The sequence below is a fragment of the Papio anubis genome, chromosome 17, assembly GCF_008728515.1.
Source record: "Papio anubis isolate 15944 chromosome 17, Panubis1.0, whole genome shotgun sequence".
Taxonomy (NCBI): Eukaryota; Metazoa; Chordata; class Mammalia; order Primates; family Cercopithecidae; genus Papio; species Papio anubis.
In genome coordinates, this window is record NC_044992.1 from 27,079,699 (window position 1) to 27,087,210 (window position 7,512).

Here is a 7,512-nt window from a genome sequence, read left to right on the forward strand (position 1 = left end):
CGCCTGGGACATCCCATGGCCCACAGCCCATTTCCCAATGCATCATGAGCCCACATCCCTGGGATTCCAGCTGTCCATGTCTCTCAGGCCTGGCCCACTTCATAAGAAACCCCCGTCACCTGGTCTGGCCTCCTGGGCTCTGGAGTGAACTCAACTGACCACAGATCCCGCAGTAAGCTCAAACTGCTCACCCTCAGCAACCGAAGCTGAGCCTCAGGCACACCATCCAGCACCTGCCCTCCTGGCCTTCTCCTCCATCCTCTGAGGGCGTGCTATCCAGACATCTACATTTTAATCCAGGTTGCCACTCACTAGTACCTGGTCAATTCTGCTCATCACCCTAAACTTCTGAGTCATCATCTGTTAAACTGGGTTAACAATGCCTCTGTCTCAGGAATGTCGTAAGGACTAAATATGGAACTACATGCAAAGGTTTCTAGCACAGAGCCTGGCTCAGAGGTCGTGATTTCTCTGTGTTCTGTGTTTCCTCCCTCCCTGCTTGGTTTGCCTGAGGCGTCTTTATAGCTGCTCTCAAGAGCTGATTCTAAGTCAGTCAGGTCCTGTTTCTCAGCTGTGGCTGGCGAGCATTGCTTCCTTGGAAGAGCGTGAGTTTCAGGAGCCAAGTTTACAAGGGAGCACCTGAAGTCAGGACTGCTGCCTGCCAGATGTAACTAGACCCTGCAGTCTGTGTCCCACCCACCCTGTGACCCTAGCCAAGACAGGTGACATAGTTTACATGGTTCAGTGCAAAATGAAAATGATGACTCTCTTCTTCAAAAACTAAGAATTTCAAGACAGCACAAGTAAGATGCCATGAAACCAGGCAGGTGTCTATTGCGTTACTCTCTGGAGACCCCTCTGCCCTGGCTTGCAAGGTGACTTTCCAGAATCCTACTGTTATGGTTTTATTGGCCTGTTAAAGTCCTTGACATAAAGATACATCCTAAACGAGGCAGAAAGATGCATTTCACTTCCCTCTAAAATAGCTCCAAGTGGCACATCAACCCTCAAGTCATACAGCACCCCCGGCTACTCTCCCCTGCTCCCCAGCACAATCAAAGGCCAGAGTTGCTGTCAGATCTAAGGTGGTGCACAAGGGATTGTGGAGAAGGGGCAGATATGAAGAACATGAAGGCATTCATTCTGCTGATCTGGATTCCTTCTCGGCCACTGTTTCCAGCCAGAACTAATCTCAACTAAAGACTCCTCATACCACCCAGATATGGCGTGATTCAGTAACGGGGTGTGTTGGGTGCCCAGCACAGTGTCTTGCATAATAAGTAAGAGCCTCAATTAAAGGAATCTGTCACCAGTGTCCTCTGAAACCTCTTCTAGCCACTTTCAATGAATGGGTCCTCTGATATCCAACTGTGACAAAGCAGGCAGATGGCTCTGAACACCCCACACCCCATCTCCTAGGCCCTCTTGTACATGGCCATAAATAGCACTGGAGAAAGAAAAAGGAAATAGGGACCTGACTTTTGTCCTGGCTCTCCCACCCTTGGCCTCTTTCTACATCAGTGTCCTCATCCATAAGAGGTGGATTTTAGTCTTTTTCTAGCTTAGGTGACCAGAGGTTGTGAGCCTCACAGAAGACAATGAGTGGATGGAAGGGGTGTTTGGCTGAGCAGAAGGTTATCAACACTACTATCCTTCTACCACGACTGCCTGTCACTCACCTTCCTTCCCAGCCAAGCGATTGAAATAATTCATGTCACTCTCTCTCCAGTTTCTCACGTCTCACTTTTTCAACATGTTGCAAACTGGCCTCTGCCCCCTGCTACATCACCAAAACTGCAATGACCCAAGTCACCAGTCAACCGCCTGTTGCAAATCTAAGGCCCCCCCGGCTGTCATCTCGCCTGACCTCTCAGCACCCTTGATCTGTTCACTGTTCCTTCCCGAAACATCCCTCGCCATGGCTTTCATGACCCTCCTGGTTTTCCTTCAACCTGTACAGCTGTTACTCTGAGACTGGTTAGGGGCTTCTCATCCTCTGTCCACTTCTTAATCTTGATGTTCCCCTACACCTCTGTAGCATTAAGATAGTTAATAGCTAATATTTACTAACTGCTTCCTATGTGCTAGGTAGTTCTCCAAGCACTTCACATGTGTTAATGTGTCAAATCTTCTAAAGCCCTGGAAGTAGATGTTATCATTATCCCCCACTTTGCAGATGAGAAAACTGAGGCCCAGAGTTGTCTGAGATTACTTAACTAGTCATCAGGGAGGTGATATTTAAACACAAGCTGTCTGCCTCCAGACCCCGTGTTCTGAACCTGTCCTCCACACTGCCTCTCAGCAGACTTGTCCCTGAATGCTGTGCAAACATTTTAGCTTATCCTGCAAGGTTCCTCCTAATCTGGTCACAACCTGTACCACCTACAACGTCATATACAGAGGATGTCCCCTAGGCTGAATTTCACAGCCTTCCACCTGACACACCCTGCTCTTTGCCTATGCTTCTCCTCTCTCTCTGGGGGAATAAACTTTTCTTTATCAGCTAATGAGCTTCCACTCTTCTGAGAACACCTCGTTCACAATTGCCTCCTCTGTCAGAGGCCTTCTCCACCTCCTCCCAACTCTCCCTCTTCTCTGAGTCACTTTGCTCCTCTCTCTGTGGTTATACATATTGCTTTATATGTAATTCATTCATTCCCATGCCTGCCGTCTTGGCCAGTCTCTGAGCTCCCTGCCTAACACAATGCATGGAGGTAATAAGCATTGGCGAATGCTGAATGAACATGTAAATGAATGGATGAGCTGGCCCACATCTACACAGCACCTGAGACTTTCACCTGGCCTACTCCATGTTTCAACAAACTGAGCCAAAAACAAAACGCAAAAACCCTAAGTCTTTACACCCACATCTATTCAGGCTATTACATGCACGCAGCGACACATGTGTGCACACATTCCCCCCTGAGCCTTCATTCACTTCCTGGCTTAGCTCTTCCTTAGGCTGCTGTCTCAGCCTTCCGGCCATTCTCCACATCTGCACAGGCTTCCAGGCATCTGAAAATCCTGCCTTTTCTACAATATGTCATCTCAATTCTGCAAGGACTGAGTTTTCCATTCTTCCATAGTATCCAGGGCATTTCATGGGGCCTAACAGTTACAGTCTTACCACAAAGTCGTGTACCATGTCAGACAAGACAGTCTCCAAGCAGAAATCAGTGGCTACCAGTCATAATAATAGTCCTTTGTATGTTCACAGTGACTTGTGGCTTCCTTAGCTCCTTAGACCCATTTGTAACTTTGAGCCTTACAACCAGGTATGGAATAGTAATATAAATCTACCTTATAAATAAGGAAATCAAGGCTCATACAAATTAATCACACACACACACACGCACACACACACCCTTCTACCCAAATGCCCTGGGCAAAGTATTGGGCTGAGTGTTTAATAGGTAGTTAGTGATGGTTCACTGTGTCTTCTCTTTCCCCAATAGGTTTGCAGTCTCCTATTGGAGAACCCATCAGACTCCTCATGATTCTGTTAATATATAGTTTTATCTCCCCAACTACAGCCCTTCAAGCCCAAAGACTGCTTGGCCCACACTGAAGCAGGTCCATGCCAGGTGAACATGGGATGGGTCAAAGCCATGCAATAAGATAGGTGTCTTTCAAAGGCCTGCAAAGGAGCATTTCTTTTTAGCATCCACATAAGTATTTCCCAGGGCAACCCTCTGCCAACATCTCCCCTGTGTAAACAAGTAAGCAGGTGAATGCATTCTGGCTTTACTAATTCAGGTACATAAACAGAAAGGCAAGATGAATTTAAGACTATTATTAAGTAAATGTGGTTCCCTTACTTTCAACCGTATATAATTCTTTCTAACAGTATTATGGGTTGAATGTACTTAGAAGATATGCTTTAATGGAGGTTTTTATCAGGTTTTGTAATTAGCCGAGCAATTGTGAGCACTTTAAAGTACTTGGAAGCAGATTAAACCCATTAAAGAGAATCAACCACTCAAAAACACAAAAGCAGTATCCATTTACATGCCGGCAATTGCTATGCCAATTAGAAATGCATATACTCAAGCAGCTACTGTAAATCTTACTCCTGATGCGGTATTTGACATCCCTCCCAGCAAGAAACACTCATTCATTAAGTAAACAAATATTTAAAGGATGCCTACTCCATACTGGGCACTGTTCTATGTCCCGGTAACTGAGACACACAAGACACTTGTTTTTGTAGAGCTGACACCTTGCGAGAAAGGCATCATTTTCATGCAAGCTAATATGTGAACAAGATAATTTCAAATAGGATAAGTTGATGAAGGAAACATAACAAAAGGATATAACTAGAGGAGGGATTACAGAGTTTGCATTTGAACTGAGACCTGAATGACAAGAAGATGTGAAAAATGAAGAGGTGAATATTCCAGGCAGAGAGAATTGCAAACATGAGGCCTCATACATCTTTGCTTATGCTACCCTCTGAATAAGACAAAGATTTAGGTAAAGGCAGTTGACTGGGGAGGTGCAGGGAAAATTAGTAAGGGAGTAGGGGAGCAAAACAGGGAAGAGACGCACTTAGTAAAGACTGTGTTATCAAGCCAGCCCTTTGAGGTTGAAGTCTGAGAGGAAGGCCAGGGACCAACTCATGTAAAGCCTGGTAGGCCATGGTGTATTAGAAAGTCCATCTTGGCAGGGCATAGTGGCTCATGCCTGTAATTCCAGGCTTTACATGAGAGGCCAAGGCAGGTGGATGGCTTGAGGTCAGGAGTTCAAGACCAGCCTGGCCAACATGGCAAAACTCTGCCTCTACTAAAAATACAAAAATTAGCCAGACATGGTGGCATACGCCTGTAGTCCCAGCTAGTCTGGATACTGGGGCAGGAGAATCACTTGAACCCAGGAGGCAAAGGTTTCAGTGAGCAGAGATGGCACCGCTACACTCCAACCTGGGCGACAGAGCAAGACTCTGTCTCAAAAAAAAAAAAAAAAAAAAAAAAAGAAAGTGTTTGTGTATTAGAAAGCCAATTATGAAATGTAGTCAGGGATAGGGATAGGAACTGACTTCTCTTTTTAGTAAGACTTCTCTCTCAGCTGTGAGGAGAACAGATTTTCTGAGGACAATAAGAACCAGTCAGGAGGCAATAGCAGGAAGCCAGGCAAGGGAGGGCAAGGGCTCCGGCTAGCCCGGGGTCAGTGCAAAGTGGATGGATCCAAGTATGACATAAAGGTAGAGCAGGACTGACTGGTGGGTTAGATGTGAGGGACCAAGGGAAAGAAGGATGCAGCCTTGGCTCGGGTGTGCCAGTACAGAGATAAGAGGATGACAAGAGAAACAAGTTTCATCTCGCCGGTCTCCAGGATGGGCTCCGCCACTCTCTGACTGCGTACTCAGGCCAGCCACTCTCCCAGACTGGGCTTCAATGTTCTCATTTGGAAAATAAGAGAGTAGAACTAATCAACTTCTTAGGACCCTTTTAATGCTAATATGTTATAATTCTAAAAAAAAAAAATCAGTTTTTGAAGTTTTAGTTATTTTTAATATATCCATAAACTCGTGTAAACCACCGTTAAAAATAAAAGCAAGGATCTTAACAATAAGCTACATCCACCATATTTTCCCTCTATACTGCTTTCCCTGACTCCCCCAACCTAAGGAAATCAAGACCCCAAACCTCCTTACTTTCTCTTTTCCATAAATTTGACCAATGTGTGCCGTGTGTTTCTAAAATGTATACATATATATTTTACCTTAGTTATTTTTACTTTATAAAAAGGGTATCACACTATTTGTTTATCACACTGTTTATAGGGACTTATTTGTTGAATAGTATTTTGTTAATATCTAGGACATCTGTATCATTACTTTGCAGTTCATTTGTTTTAAATACCATATTATATTCCATTGGATAAGCATTCTATTGTTTATCTATTCACTCTCTTTTGATGGGCATTTGAGTCTTTTCTAGAATTTCGTCATTGTAAATAGTTCTGAATATTCTTATACGTGACCATTTTTATATATGCAAGACTTCCATTAGGTGTATATGAAAAGTGGAATTTCTTGGTTGGAATAGTCACTGTCATCAGAAAGTTATATCTGTCAGCCGTAAGTGTTCCCTCTTCTGTGAAATGTCTATTCCTAGTTTTTGCCCTTTTTCTTTTGGGTATTCGTATTTTTCTTATCAATCGCATTGGCCTGCTTCCTGCCTGTAGAATACTATCGCTCAAGATCATTTTATGTCCTCAAAAATCCATCTTTTTTAATCTAGGCTGGCAGCACTTTCAGCAATGTAACTCTCTCAAAAACCCTTTTTGAAATGTCAGTAGCCAAATCCACGACTCATTTTGAGACATGTCTTGCTCTCCCTCTAGATGTAGTTTCAAGTACTTTGACATCATCAGGCTTTAGGAGACCTTTCCATGAGCCATTTTGTCTAACAGAGAGGTTATACATATTGCTTTATATGCCTGCCGTGTTGGCCAGACGTATTCCTATCAGAAGTCTTAACAAAGGCAGTGACAGTTGTGCCCTGGATTTGGTCTTGGTCTTGGTCTCCAGGCTGAGTGTTCAAAGCCAAACCTTTGTTTTGTTTTGTGCCTTAAAGCTATGTCCTATTTTGAGAATATTTTTAAACCACAGAGGTTGGAAGTGAGAGGTTATTGCATCTTTCAACACTGTTAGCCCTAGAATTTCTAGACTTTCTATGTTCCCTTTCAATTCCGCTTGCAAATGAGCCTGCCCTTTGCTGACATCATTTCTTTCTTGTAGTACCTCACGAAATGCAGCTTGTAAAAACTAACTCACACTAGCCAATTCTGTCTCAAAACCTCTTCTTCCAAAGCTGCAAATTCAGTAGGTTTATTTTCTGCCTTCCAAGTTATCATATGTGACAGTTTTACCAAATGTCTCACTACAGCATTCCATAGGTTGCCATTTCTCTAGCCCCTATAATAATTTCTCTGTTGTCTGCCACCCAGCTCCAAAGTCAAAACTGTACATCTTATCCTTTGGTTAGAGCAATTTTCCTCTTCTGGGTATTAATTTCTGTATTGGCCAGCTTTTGCTGCAGCAACAAGCAACCCCAAAATATTTGTGGCTGATAACAAGAAACGTTTCTCTTTTTGGCTCTCAAGTCTGCAGGCCAACTGCAGCCCTTCTTCAAGCTATGGGTCAGGTCAGTCTTTGTCACATGTCTTCCCAATTCCAGGGTCCAGGCTAAAGGAACAGCTCTTGCTTGGGACAGGGCATTCTACTGGCAGAGGATCCAAGAGAAAGAGGATTCAAAGCTTCTGCTGGGATCTGGCATGTCATATCTGCTAACATTCTATTTGGTCAAGGGAGGTACATGGCCAACCTCAAAGTCAATGTTGTGAATAAATACATTCTAAACCCTTTTAAAGGAGAATATAGCCTCCTGCAGATTTGAAGGAGCTCTTGATATGTTCTTATATTAATCCTGTTGGTATGTGTATTGCAACATAATCTCCCATTTGTAATTTGCTTTTAAGTTGTCTCCTTAAAAAGTATGTTAATACTTT